This window comes from Andrographis paniculata, unplaced genomic scaffold (genome assembly GCF_009805555.1).
Source record: "Andrographis paniculata isolate CXL003 unplaced genomic scaffold, ASM980555v1 Contig83END, whole genome shotgun sequence".
In the NCBI taxonomy this organism is placed as follows: Eukaryota; Viridiplantae; Streptophyta; class Magnoliopsida; order Lamiales; family Acanthaceae; genus Andrographis; species Andrographis paniculata.
In genome coordinates this window covers 2,284,789-2,299,620 of record NW_026137621.1, presented here as the reverse complement: position 1 = coordinate 2,299,620, position 14,832 = coordinate 2,284,789, and positions in this window count along the sequence as shown.

Sequence of the window (14,832 nt, the reverse complement as noted above, 5' to 3'; positions counted from 1 at the left end):
GCTTTTGAGGGTTTTGGACAAAAGCAGCTTGTGGGTCTCGATAAATTTGGGCTGAAGATTCCGCCATTAAAGACTACAGTAGTATAGTCCAATGATTATCGTGCTGATGTATGGGTGTGTTTATTTATGAATTTGGATTTTTAATTGAAATTTGAATACTAAAAATTTTGAATTGGAATAATTATACGATGTGATATAAATTTAATATTTTGAATATATAATTAATTTTTAGTATAATATAAAAAATAAAAAATATGTATTTAATTTAATTTTTTTTAAATAAATAATAAAATTGGGAGAAAATCCTCCAAACAAACACACCCATTATTAATTACCATAGTATCTATTATGTAAATAAGAATAATTTAATCAATTTAAACATTTTATTTGATTCCACTATGATAATTAAATTCAACATGCTATCTCAACTAAATAAATATTTTACTATTTATTAATTTTTTTCTTTTTCCAATTATTGGTTCAAAAAATTAGGTACATATTTTACTATTTACTTAATTTTTTTTAATAAATATTAAGTTTAATATTTATTTTTATTTTTATATTATACTAAAATTAATTTTACATTGAAAATATTAAGTCAAAATTTATTTATATAACATCATATAATTTTTCAAATTCAAAGCAGGTGATAAAATATAAAATATATTTATCATTTATATTTATATATGAATAACTTCTACCTAATTATTATTTTTTTGTTAAGTCTCACAACAAATAGACTTATAATTGTGGAGTTACGAATTCAAAGTTCTTAGATTTTATAAAAAATAATTCTCAAATAGTATTTATTTTTTATTGCTATTATTAAAAAAAATTAAAGTATTTTGGAGAGATTTGATATAGTATAATTTTATTATACATAATTAAAAGAAATCTAATACTCCATTCGTCCACTAGAAAGTATACATATTTCTATTTTAAATACCTCACTTTTTCCACAAATACTCTTATTTTACATCACATCATTACTTTTACATCAAAAAGTAAGGGCAAAAATGTCATTACACTACTTTTAACTACCTACTATAATTAAAATACTATTATTTCTTAAACACCGCGCCAAAAATAAATATTTATTTTGTATATGGACGAAGGGAGTATATATATTTAAATATTTTTAAAACTATAGCCCAATAAAAATGAGATATAAATATATATTGATATGATAATTTATTTATTTATTTTTTTTTTTGAAAACAACCACAATTTTATAACAATTATACGACCATACAATATAACTTTAACATTTACTAACCACCCTCAAGGTGAAAGATATAAATCTCAATAAAACCTCAGAGGTTGACCTTTAACCACTAAAGAAAATATGTTCAGATATTTCCTCAAGAATCAAAACTCCATCGTTTGACCAAAAGCATTATTCAAATCTCACATGTTCTTCAGGTGATTTCCCTTCACGAGAGATTAAATCCATGCCTCTATTTCTGGCATTTCCCTTGCACCACGTTTAGCCAAATTATCTGCCATAAAGTTTGTTTCCCTAACAATATGAATAAGCTTGAATCCCTTTGGGGTGATTTAATACATCACGTATTTCGTTAAACTCACAGTCTAGCCTCCCATGTTACCACTGATGAAAAGTCACATTCGATTGTAGTTAATGTGACTCTTCATCAGTGGTAACATGGTGTATAGAAAAATTGGTGCACCCCTGAAGATATGATAGTTTGAATGCAATTTTTTTTTTTAATGTAATATAAAAAATAAAAAATTAGTGATTGATTATATTTTTAAGAGAAATTAATCAATTATGTTTGCTAGTTTGGTATTTTAGTTTGAGATATTTTTTAATGTAAGTTATGAAGAATTATACTGATAATATTTTCATAAAATGAATTTATGTTAATCATAAATATTTTTTTTTATTTTTTAGTTATATTACTCTCTCCATCCCGACTACTGTGTCCTATTTGAGGTAGACACGAAAATTTAGGAGAAGTATAATTAGTAAATAATTAAGAATGTATTAGTGAAAATAAATATTATATAATAAAAATAATTTTAGATTAAAATTAAGACAACTAATTAGTCTAATTAAAATTAAAATTTTTTAAATGTGATTATAGTGTATAATTTTTTTTTTCAAACCTTCGACCTCACGATCATAAGTCCATCCCTACACCACTAGGCCATCCCTTACGATATATTTGCAATTTAACAAAAAATTAAGGATATTTTGGTATTAGTGTATAATTGTTTTTACTAAAATAAGAAATGAATACTTTTAAGTGGGATGACGAAAATGATAAAAAAAAAAAAAAAAAAGTACTTTGAATTGGGATGGAAGGAGTATATTACATGAATGAATATTTTTATGAAGCAGTAAAGAATGCGACAGTTACAGTGATGAATTATATTATTCAGCAGTGTGATGACAATATGTAATATATAGGTGGACATGACATGGCGTATAAGGTAACAATACAATTTTTTTATTAATATAATACAAATATAATTATTAGTTTCGGTAGAAAATATGCTCAAATTAGAATGCCTTATGCAAAATTCTCATCTTGATCCATGGAATGAGCGAAGCTCAAAGTAACAATGAGAGACTTAGACCCTAATAAATAGATGCTTTAAATAGTATACCTTATAGAGCAAGCCCCAAGAGCTCTTTTTTTTTTTTATAACGTAAAAATCCAAAACCGCTATTTTTTTAGAGTGCCCTAGGTAATCCTCCAATCGAAACTAATAGTCTGCAGACTAGGTTCGACAAGACAAGACACACTAGACGAACCAGATATAACATACAAGACCCGAAGACATGTTTGAACCCATTATCTCACAATCACGAGTCTAATCTCATATCGCCAAATCATCTCTTACGAGACAAAAACCAAGAGCTCTTAGAAGTAGGAACAAAGGTTCCAAAAGAAAAGATAAGGACATCAACTAGTAGAAGTCTAGGGCTTCTAGCAAATCCGATGAGAGTGGGGTTAGAATGAGAGTTCTTCTCCTTGTTATTATTATTAATAAATTGTTGGACATCAATCTCTTGAACAAAGATCAATAATGGAGTTGGAATTAGAGTTTTTTTTTTTTAGTTGGAATTAGACCTGATACGGACCAAAAATTCAATCCAAACTGCACGAAAATATTGTGTTTGGGTCTAAAAGATAAGTTTAAAAAAATTTGAGTCATGCCAGTTCAACACAACATATTAAGTAGTTTCAAAACAAATAATTATATATATATATAAATATATAAACAGATTAATAAATGTTAAAAATAAAGTATAATTTAATGATTTAAGTGTTAATTAAATTAAAATTTGAACTTACCCCATAAAATTTAAATTAAATTATTTTAGAAGTAAAATAAAAAATAAATTTTAAAATAAAAAACTAAAAATCGGACTATCCTAGCCTGGCAAGATTTGAACCCGGCATATAAAATTAGGCCGGAACTTTCTCAGCAAAGATGAAAATGGACCGCTCTAGTCTAACATGAAAAAAAGTAAAAATAAGACCATAAGTATAGTAAAAATAGGGTTAAAAATAAGACCGTAAGTATAGTAAAAATAGGGTTTGTTTTGGGTCTGAAATTGCTACCTCTGGTTGAAATTAAAGTTAATGCTAAAACGTAAGTACAGTGAATATATATATATTTTTTTGCGATAATGGAATAATAGAGTAGTAAGGGTGGTTATATGTCCAACGAAAATTCTATTGTATGGTATAAAAGATAAATATATATGAATTAGGAAGAACAATACACACAAAAATAAATATTAGGATGAAGTTTTTTTTTTTTTTTTCTCTCCATTTTTCTATTTTTCATTCTTTTTATTTTTTAGTTTCTTGTCTTTTCTTTTTGTTAGTTAAATTTATTTCCTCTAATTGAATGCCTTTAAATCCCATTTTTTTAAATTTAATATTATATTTCAATATTTTATTTTATGCATTGAATTCTTATTTTTCTTTCTATTTCGTTCAGTTTCCAATATTTATTTTTAGTTTTCCAATGTTATTAGTTTTTCTTAAATTAAATTTAATGTATCCTTTACCTTTATTTCATACGTTTATTTTAAAATTCATAACACCAAGTCTGAATATTTTCTTTAGTAGGTCAGAGAATTTATTACGAAAACCTTCTAATCGGCCGGAATCTAACACAGCGTCTGAAAGAATATTTTGTGTGATAACAATTTGTAGACGATCTAACACCTATTATGAAGAAATAATAGAAACATATGACTATTGGCCTTTCCATATCTTTCGGGATCAAATTTGAACAGGACTTTGAGCCTCTTTTCAAGATTTTACTATGAAAATCTCTCAATATCTAGCCGATATCACGAGGCCAACGACCAATAACAAATGACATGAACTCAAGACGGAGGAGCTAGGAAATGGAAGGCTTGGACTAAGGATTCAAACCCAAGTGAAGGGGTCCCATCCATTTACGCATCCAAATTTGCAAGCATTAAGCTCTCAACATTGTCTTCCCTCCGATATGACCAAGCGATAATTCTGCATAGAGCTGTAAAACAAACAAACAGTTTCCGAGCTTGGCTCGTTTAAGCTCACTAAGAGCTCGTTCGTTAAGCTAAACGAGCCGAACACAAACATGAATTTTGGCTCGTTATATTCACGAACGAGCTCGAGCTTGTTCGCGAACGTTCGATAATATTTATTAGAAAAAATAAATTAATAATTTTATATTATATTTTATTCTATTTTTTATTTAAATTTATTAATAAAAATTATAATTATAATTAACTAAATTTAATTTTTTTTAAAAAAATTAAATAAATAAAATAAAATTTCTCTTAACAAGCCGAGTCGAGTCGAACACGAACAAAAAAATTGTTAAACGAGCCGAGCTCAAACAAAAATTTCAGCTCGTATCTTTTAACGAACGAACACGAGCCGAGCTCAAACATGACAAGTTCGGCGCTATTCGGCTCGTTTACTGCTCTAATTCTGCAAAAGAATTGAGTCAATAGCGGACATCAGAACAACCCCCCTTAGTAGGAAGAAACCAGTTGGCCGACCCAAGGGATGTCAGAGAGTCCAAAGGCCGTAGACCACACATTTCAGTGACACCATAATGTGATCTTGATCTCTGTCACTGGAATAAATCCAACCTTTCAAGGGGGACCTATTGCAAGCTAGATCCCACCAGACTTTAGGGGGCATAGATTTTATAGGTCTTGACTTTTATTTTTCCACAACTAATACAAGACCTTCGTGAGGATTATCATCATTTCCCATATGTCCTACGGATTGGGGTATCCATTCACATTTGATAGGAATATCAAGTTTAAATTCAAATCCTTTCAGCTCCCTTCAAAATTGGTATACTTTATTCACCCTTATGACCCATGGTTGTTCAACAATCCATTATAGGTAGACACCAATGGCTTTTGAAATTATAAAATATTTTGTTTTAAGCATACCCATATAGTCCTTATAGAGGGATTCTACAATTAATTTTTGATTGAAAGATCACCAAAAAACCATCAACCTTACGCATATCATAGGGTTTCAAGGTAGCAGGTCTTTCAACTATCAAGGCCCCCGATACATAAGATGAATTCAAGATGTCAGAAATCTCAGCCCCAATGAGACATCCCTTATAAGCTTTCTATGACTTTAGAGTGGCCAAATTCTCCTAAATACGCAATATCCATTTAAAATTGGAAAGTATCAAATGTTTTTCAATAATAATAGCGGGTAGAAAATCAATTAAATGGCATCAAAAGGTCCCGATTACTCTAAAACAAAGAGAAATGGCCTCCAAGTTGGATTTCCTCCATCGGACTGCCTTCGAGCACAAGAGACCTCAAATTTCTCAACCACCAAGGCCTTTAACGAGTTTTTTTTGGAAAAATAGGTTAGCCTTCACTCGGTGCATGACCGTCACTTAGGAATTAGTAGGTGCCCAAGGTATCCAATACAAATATGCATTTATGGACCAGAAAAAGAGCTTTGAAATGTCCTATCCATTTAACAGCTAATGAGCAAGATCCTCAAGGTAGGTTTTCATTACCGAGTTTTCTACAAACATGAACAAATCACGAAAATAATGTAATAGCCCTATAGATCAATATAGAGGACCTCAAATATAGATTTTCTCTATTGGGAAGCGCACCATAGAAGAAGGGCCTCAGATCCATCAACCCTCGAATATGTTACTTCAACTTAACATTAAAATGACATCAAAATCATCCAAAGAAAAGAAACCTAGTTTGGAGAAAAATGAGTGGCACCAAATGAAGGAAAATGGTTATTGTAGAATCATAGTTCAACAAAAAAAAAGTTAGGGTGAAGCTGGAAAGACCTCCAACCTTAGTTGTCAACTCGACAAAAATTAAAATAGAAACATAAATAAAAAAATGTGATACCCTCAAAAGAGGAACAATAAGAGAAGCATGAAGACGAATTCGGGTATTCACTACTTGGAGGTATCGAAGGGGAAGCCTAATATCACTGCTTTGGATAAAGATGAAATATTTGAGGCCAACTTGAACATTAGCATAAGTCATAAGTAGCCCATATTTAGAACAAGACATTGAATATTATAGTAACTTACATAAACCTTGTGGGTTTCTTGCCAATGGAATTTTACCCCCCCCCCCCCAAGTGCAGCAAGAAAACATCATGTTAGAGGAGATTAACTCCATAATTTGGGTTGATAAGGAGGACTGTTCAAAAGATGTCTACACCTTGGAGGCTATATATTGCCCCCAAAAGTATTTGCTTTATCTGTGATGTTATAGGATGTGAGGGCTAGGAAAAATGTAACCTAATAGTCGGAGAATGAAAAGTTCAAACTAAAGATGACCTATGACGTAAGGTCCAAATGATTCACAATGAAATGTTGGCCCCATTCTTAATCAAAGACCTCATTCGTATGAGAATCCAAAAGTTCTAGACCATACAAAGATTATGGGGGACATTTCTCTCTTGTTTATTAACATTGTTGATTTTTTTCCTTCATTATAAATTGTTATTTTTTTTTTATCATTAATATAATTTAATGTTTTTGGCTTTACAAAATAATTAATACTATGTCACTTAGTGGGAGAACTATAAGATAAATATGAAAGAATATTTGTTGAACTAAAAATGTGTAGAAGAAATATATCAATCTTTGTAGCTGACTGTCAATAGCACTGCCAACCAAGATACATGTATCTATCTGTAATCAAACTTAATACAATGTATGATGTTAGTCACAAGATTCGTTAATGACCTCATTTTTGCATCAAATAACAAATGAAATTGTCTGAAAGTGAGAAGAAAAGAAAATGATCAATCATCATTGTAATGTATGATCCAGAGGAAGAAAATATTTTGCACAACAAATTAATTTGCATAATCATAGTTTTAGTTGTTATCCATAATTAAATTAAAAGAATTTATTGCAAATTCAAGAAAATCTATCTACAAAATCATCAGTCTTAGTTGTGATCCATAATTAAGAATTTTTTTTTGCAAATTAAAAGAATCCATCTGCAAATTATATGCAGGATCTCAATCTTAGCTGTAATCCATAATTAAAAAAAAATTCATTTGCAAACAACTGCTATGTGGAACCTAAATGACTACTCGTTTAAAGATGCAATTAGTTCATATATGGTGGTGAACCGGAGAGAAATAAAATTTTCTCGGATCGATAAGAAGAGATTGTATGTTGTTTGTAGGGATGTAAATTGTAAATGGAAAATTTATGATCGGGCAATGGATGATGGAATAGGCTTTGAAATCTATAGTTTTCATGATGAGCACACATGTGAAGAGCGGTTTAATGTAAAGAATATGAAAGATTAAGTGGTTGAATGACAAGTATGCGAAAATTTTTATGTTAGACCTCAAAAGAGCAATAAAAGGCTTTCGTATAGATGTTGTCAATGAGTTGTGTATGAATATAACGAACGACATAACATATCGGGTAAAAAAGAGAGCATTAAAGCAATTGAAAGATAAAGCAAGTCAACAATATAAGAGATTGTTGGATTGTGTCAATGCCTTGAGATAGGCCAATCCAAGTTTGACGTTGGTGTTGGGTATCCAAGATGAGGATTTATTTGACAGCATGTACATTTTCTTGGATGCCTTGAAGATGGGCTTCAAGGCTGGCTGTCGGCCATTTATTAAGGTTGATGGTTTCCATTTTTGAACAAAGTATAGTAGGGTCCATCTTACAGTTTTTTGGTAGATCCGAACAATTGTATTTATCCTATTGTGTATGTAGTGTTTCCGAGCGAGACAAAAGAAACATAGGTGTAATTTCTTACTTTGGTTAAGATGGATCTAGAAATTGAGAGCCAAGAGGTTTGTCTTATGTTTGATAAGTAGAAGGACTCGGTAATGCCATGTTAGGTGTGTTACCAGGCAAGGAACATCATTGTTGTGTGAAACATTTATACAACAATTTCATGACTAGTGGATTCAAGGGAAAAACCATTAAGAATGCGTTGTGCAAGGCTTCTATAACAACCACAACAGGGGAGTTTTCGAGCGTGGATGCAAGGGGTGAAATATCTCAATCCTAAGGCTTAGGAGTAGCTAGAGGGGAAGCCTGGGAGGAGTGGACCGAATTGCATTTTCATATCTTCTCAAAGTGTGATCTTCTTGTGAATAAATTGTGCAAAAGTTTCAATAGTTCTATTTCAGATGCAAGGGACAAACATATAATTACAATATTTGAGGATTTAAGGGTGTATTTGATGAAACGGCTGCAGGAGAATCGAGACATTGCACTACGCAGGTGGGAAACCATAGAGATTTGCCCTAAAATTATGAAGTTACTTCGATGGAATAGAGATAAGGTGGGGGAGTGTAGTATGATCAAATCCAACGACATGCACTACCACATATCTTGTGCTGATGGGAGCCAATATAGTGTTGATTTGGGAGTAAGATATGTACTTGTCGACGACGACAATTAAGTGGCATTTCATGTCAACATGCAATTTCAGTGATTGAAAATTAAAAGATCAGATGCAGTGACCCATGTTGACAACTGCTACTCGGTGGATTCGTACAATCGGGTTTACGCATTCTCCATAAAAGCAGTGAATAACGAGTAGGGATGGGGAAACTTACCAAAAATACTGATTATACCAATTTACCATACCTAACTGAGCTGAATATACCAATTTACCATACCTAACCGAGCTGAATATACCAAACATTTCGGTATATAAAATTTCGGTATGGTATTGGTATTTAAATTATCTAATATTGTATATAGTTATATAAATACATTAATAAAGTATCGGTATATCAAAAATTTTTGTTAATCATAAAAGTAAAAATTATTTATAGGAACATCGAACTTCCAAAAAAATTCATCAAGAAATTTATTTTTACATTATTTTTTGGAGGATATAGTCGTAAGAAACAATCCATAAGTGGTATAATCATCTAAGTAACCAAGTAACACATAAATATTAATTTATTTGTGATAAAATTAATTCAATGGGCAGCCCCATTGTGGCAAAATTAATGAGACAAAGGGCAACCAACAACATAAGGCAAGTAACAATATACTTTTGACAAACAAAAAAATCGGCAAAGGTAGGCCAAAACCAACCTCATTCAATGCCAACAATTTGAAATAAATTTATTGCAACAAAAAAGGTATGTATATGAGCATTTCCAAAAAGTTGAAAGTAAAAGTGTGTTTCTTCAACCCCAGTTTGGCCACCCGACACATCTGTAGCGGCAGTTTTTTTCATTTTTTTTTGTAAAATTCAAATATAATTTGTCTTGCATGGTCATGCAAGACACCAAATAATTCAGAGTATATACAAATGCAATCAAACTAAGCTTAACTGAGAAGAACAAGATAAGCCGGCTACGATTTTGCCTCAAAAGATTGGAGATTGTATTGGAATCTGGCATTATAAGGTACAAAAGCATGTCCAACACCATCCACATTTATGAGAAATGATTTAACTTATCTAAAGAAAATGATAGGTACTATCTAGCATTTGATGAGGTTGAATAATATAGAACTTGTCAAAGCAAAAGGTTCATTACCAAGGTAATGTTCATTTATACCTTATTAGTACCCTATACGGTTCCAATGGCGACTGTGTATTTGATGAAAAAAATGAAAATTTCCCATTCAAAAAAAAAAAAAAGAACATGCTAAGCATAATTCTAAGAATAGGGCTGCCGAGACAATGAAGATTAAACCATTGAACTCAATTACATAAGAAGTCACGAAGCAAGTATTGATAGATGAGGTAAGCACTTTTTTTTTTTTGGTTAAATGATGCACAACTCTCAGCAATAACCTAATATTTATTAATCATCATCGAATTGTACTTGTAAGTGATTCCGAGCAATTAAGAAAAGATGGCCTAGTGATGCGTCTAAGACAATCTACATACAATAAGATAATACAAAGCCTCATATTGAGGACAATGATCCGGAAGTCCGGAATGGCAATCAGTGATGGATTTTATATTCATTTGGTATTTCAACCGCCTAACAGTCCGGATACAAATATAATGTTCTAAGGTGGTTTAGATCATTGCAGTTTTTACAAATATCAAAAGTAAGCTACAATGTTGAAGAACTACTAAAAACCGTTGCCAATTCTTTTAAAAAACTATCAGACACAACTTTTAATAATATTTTCATCACATTACAAAAGTGTCTAACGAAAATTCTCAAGTGTCAAGGTGACAACGACTAGAAGATACCGTATATGGGCAAAACAACGCTTGCAAGAAAAGTTTTACTTCTTACCAATTTGGAGGTGGATCAAGAATTTGTCAAGTTCACACTAGAACAGCTCTTCGAGAGTAATGAAGCCGTGGACATTGAAAAAATCATCACACTCATGGAGAGTATGACTTAGGATCTTGTTTTTATTCAAAAAATTGATGTTTTTGTATGTGCATCAGATCATTAGGTAGGATTTTTTTTTTTAAATAACTATGGGATTACAAGTATGTGAAATCTATTTCCAATCAGTTTTAAATACTTGTAATCTTTTTTTGATATAGTGTAATATATGAACAATCATTCATATAACTTTGATGTTTGTATCATCAGGCTACATGTCCACTTTCAAATTTTAAAATCATCATCAAGTAGAATTTGATCTTATGGAACAATTGTTGGATTAGTTTAGGGTGTGGGGATTAGTTTCATATAATACATTCATCATCAAGTAATAAGAAGATGAGCTAATCCTATAATTAATCATCACCAAGTGTAATCAAATCACTATCAGATATGACTAATAGGACACAGGGATAACCGGATAGACACGAACGTGCACGCATCTACGAGGGGTAACAAAACATTGTGGAATTGTTTCAAAAACCTCGTAGATTATAAAACAACTTTATTTACCTAATCCGTAGCATATTTCTTATCACAATATCTCATATACTCAAACTCCCAACAACCAAACATATAAGTTTCACGTAGCATCACATATAATCAGGTTGGAGTATCAGTTCAAGCCATTTCACCTCCGATATCGTAATCGCAGAACAAACAATGCTTGGAACACAGCCACAAGTCCCATATTTTTTTCAGCTTCATTCGAATGATTTCTCAAACCGAAAGGAAATTTAATCAATAACTGAACATTTTAATAGGTACAATACACAAATAATATAAATTTAGAAAATAGTGAAAAATCAATTTCTAAAATAACAACCAACTATGAATCTTACCTTTTTTGTACTCCTCAAACTTCATAGCGAACAGACAAAGGATTGGAAGAAACATCAACTACGCCTCGCGAGTGACGGAGGGCTTTTTGGATTTATGGAAGAAAATTTTCGTTCCTTCACCCCCACACCCAACCCTTCTTCACTGTTGAACTTTGAATTAGTGGCAACTTCGTCAGCGTCGCCAAAGCCAAAATCGGAAAACTCGATTTGCAGCGGAAGACACGAAAATGCCAAATCCTACAGCTAATCTGGCTCGCCTTGAGGAGGAGAAGCCATTTCCGAAGTTTTTTGGTCGATTCATCAGCAAAAAATGGCAGCAATGACGAGATTTTTGCGAGGAAAAACTTTAGAAGATAAAAGATCGAATGACTAAGGGACCATGGTAAAAAAGAGAATAGAATTAGGTTAGAGTGACGGTGGTAATTAAGTGAAGTGGGTAGGATATTAATTAGGGTAGGTGGGATAATTTAGTTAATTTGTGTGTTATTTAAATTACCATACTTAATATTTAATATCCAAATTATCTTAAATTGTCAAAGACAAATGTTGCTCGGTGTTTGGGACGAAGGGAGTAATAAATATAAATTAAAATAAATTGATATATTGAATGATAATAAAAAATATATTAATATACAAAAATAGTATTAGGTTACAACATTTCTACATCATTAATAATTATAAAAAAAAATCGATAACTTTTCAATCAAATATGAAAGGTCAAGATTTTCAGCATCTCGATATGCAAGATGAAAATTCACAAATAAGAGAAACTAATACATGAAAAATAAATATTGTTGTTGTGAATTTATTCCCGAATCTTTTGGATTCATCGAATAAAACCTCGTATACAAAATACAAATCAATTAATAGCGAAAGCGATTCATTCGAATAAACCCAAATTAAACAATACCGAAACGAAACTGAAAAAACGCAATTAAAAGACATTGATTTGCTGGAAAATCAAAAGCAAACAAACACGCCTTAAATTGTGCAGAGGAAATACAACACGAAATTGAGTTGGGAAAGAAATTGATACTTCCCTGTTCGTCTCTAAAAAAACAACCGCGAGAAATGTCTATCGATGACAACGTTCGGAAGCGGCTGGCTTGTGACGAACTTCCTCTGGTGGCAGCGTCTCCGATTGGAGATGTCTTCCGGCGACAGCGTACAATAGCTCCGACCAACAGACCCGGACTGCACCGGTCGGCGGCGGCGATTTCTTCTCGGGGACAGCTACTGCGATCTCTTCCGAAAGATTTCGAACGATCCCAATTCTTCTCCGATCTTCCTCAATCTTTCACCAGTGAAGGGACGACGGTTTTCGGCTCATTCCCATGGCTCGCGATGGCCTATGGTAACCACACCTCAATGTGGAGGTTGGCTCTTCACTCCGAGCCTCGACACTCAATGGAATCGGCCATCGGAAAAGAGGTTACTCTCATCGGAATCACACGCCGGAAGTCGCCCAAGAAATCTCGCCCTCACTCTCTCTATCGGATCCTCAACCACACTTCTTGAATCGGTTTTCACCACATCAAAAACTAACTCCCAGATCTCACTCTCTATATCTCATAAAAATATGTTTGAGGTAAATGGATTGGATTAGGATTAAAGGGATGGGCCGATCTGGTGGACCGAACTAAGAAGTGGACAAACTAATTATTTATTATCGTGAGACTCGTTAGATTAGGCCTAGAGCGGCCAAAATTTTCAACAATTGCTAATGATGCGCGGAAATGAGAGCGTAATATGAAATAAAAATGACGAGAATGTAGATAAATAATAATAATGGTGATGAATAATAGTATGTATTTTTAATTTTTTTTATATTTTTATTTAATAATTTGTTTTTTTTTTTTACATAAATCAATAAATTATTTTATAAGTCTATGAAATTTATATAAATAATCCAATCAAATTCATCAAAATTTATTTAAATCAATTAATAAAATCCACCAATATGTAACATGAACTTTATAAATTTGGGGTGTATTTTTCCACCTAGTTTTGGGGATTCCAGCCCAGTTTGAACAGTAATCCAACCCAAAACTGGACTGGATGGGTTTTGGGGGACACAACCCGGCAAACGTTAACCTTTTATTTTATTTATTTTTTTTGTTTTTTAAAATTATAAATATAAAAAAATTATAATAATTATAATTTAATAAAATATATACAATATATAATTTAATTTAGTAGAGAATGGAATTGGAGAGAAATGAAATTGAGTAGAGAATGAAAATTAATTTTTTTTTTTTTAAATAGAGAATTCAGTTGAAAAATATATAAAAACAAAATGCAACTACACGAATGATCAAATAAGAATAAATGATTAACCGGATAATAAGAGAGTTTTAACTAATAATAATTCATGAAAAATATAAATTATATATGATGTTTTTTAAAATTATATTTTAGTACAATTTCTTAAAAGATCGTAAACATTAAATACTTTAACAATAAATTAAATTTGTTTTTTTTTTTGTAAAATTGAAATAATATAATTTTTAAAAAATTATAAAAATTAAATATTACAAAAAAATTTAAAAAGAATACACTACAACATCATTTCTCTCTATTTATCAGCATATGAGAGAGAAATGAAAATAGAGAAATGACTCGAACAAATAAGAGAAATGATGTCATTTTCATTTCTCTGGCATCATTTATCATTTATCTGTATAAAACATAACATTATAATCAAATTATACATTTTAATACACACTTATATTATTATATTCATTAAGGGTGTGTTTGTTTGAAGGATTTTGGTGGATTTCCACTATTCATCCAATTTTTTTCCCCCAAAAACATCAAATCAAACACCTATTTTTTATTTTTTATATTATACTAAAAATCAATTTTACATTCAAAACATCACATCAAACCCTATTTATATCACATCATACAACTATTCAAATTCAAAATTTTTACTATTCAAATCCCAACTCAAAATCCAAACCCCAAACAAACACACCCTAATATCAAATCAGTACACATCAAAACTCTCCGAACACAATTCAAACCTAAACACAAAAGAAACACACACCATTGTAAAATCAACACAAATCCATAACCGTTTTAAAATAGAATACAATCCTATAAAATCTCAGTTATACGTATATACCAACACAGAG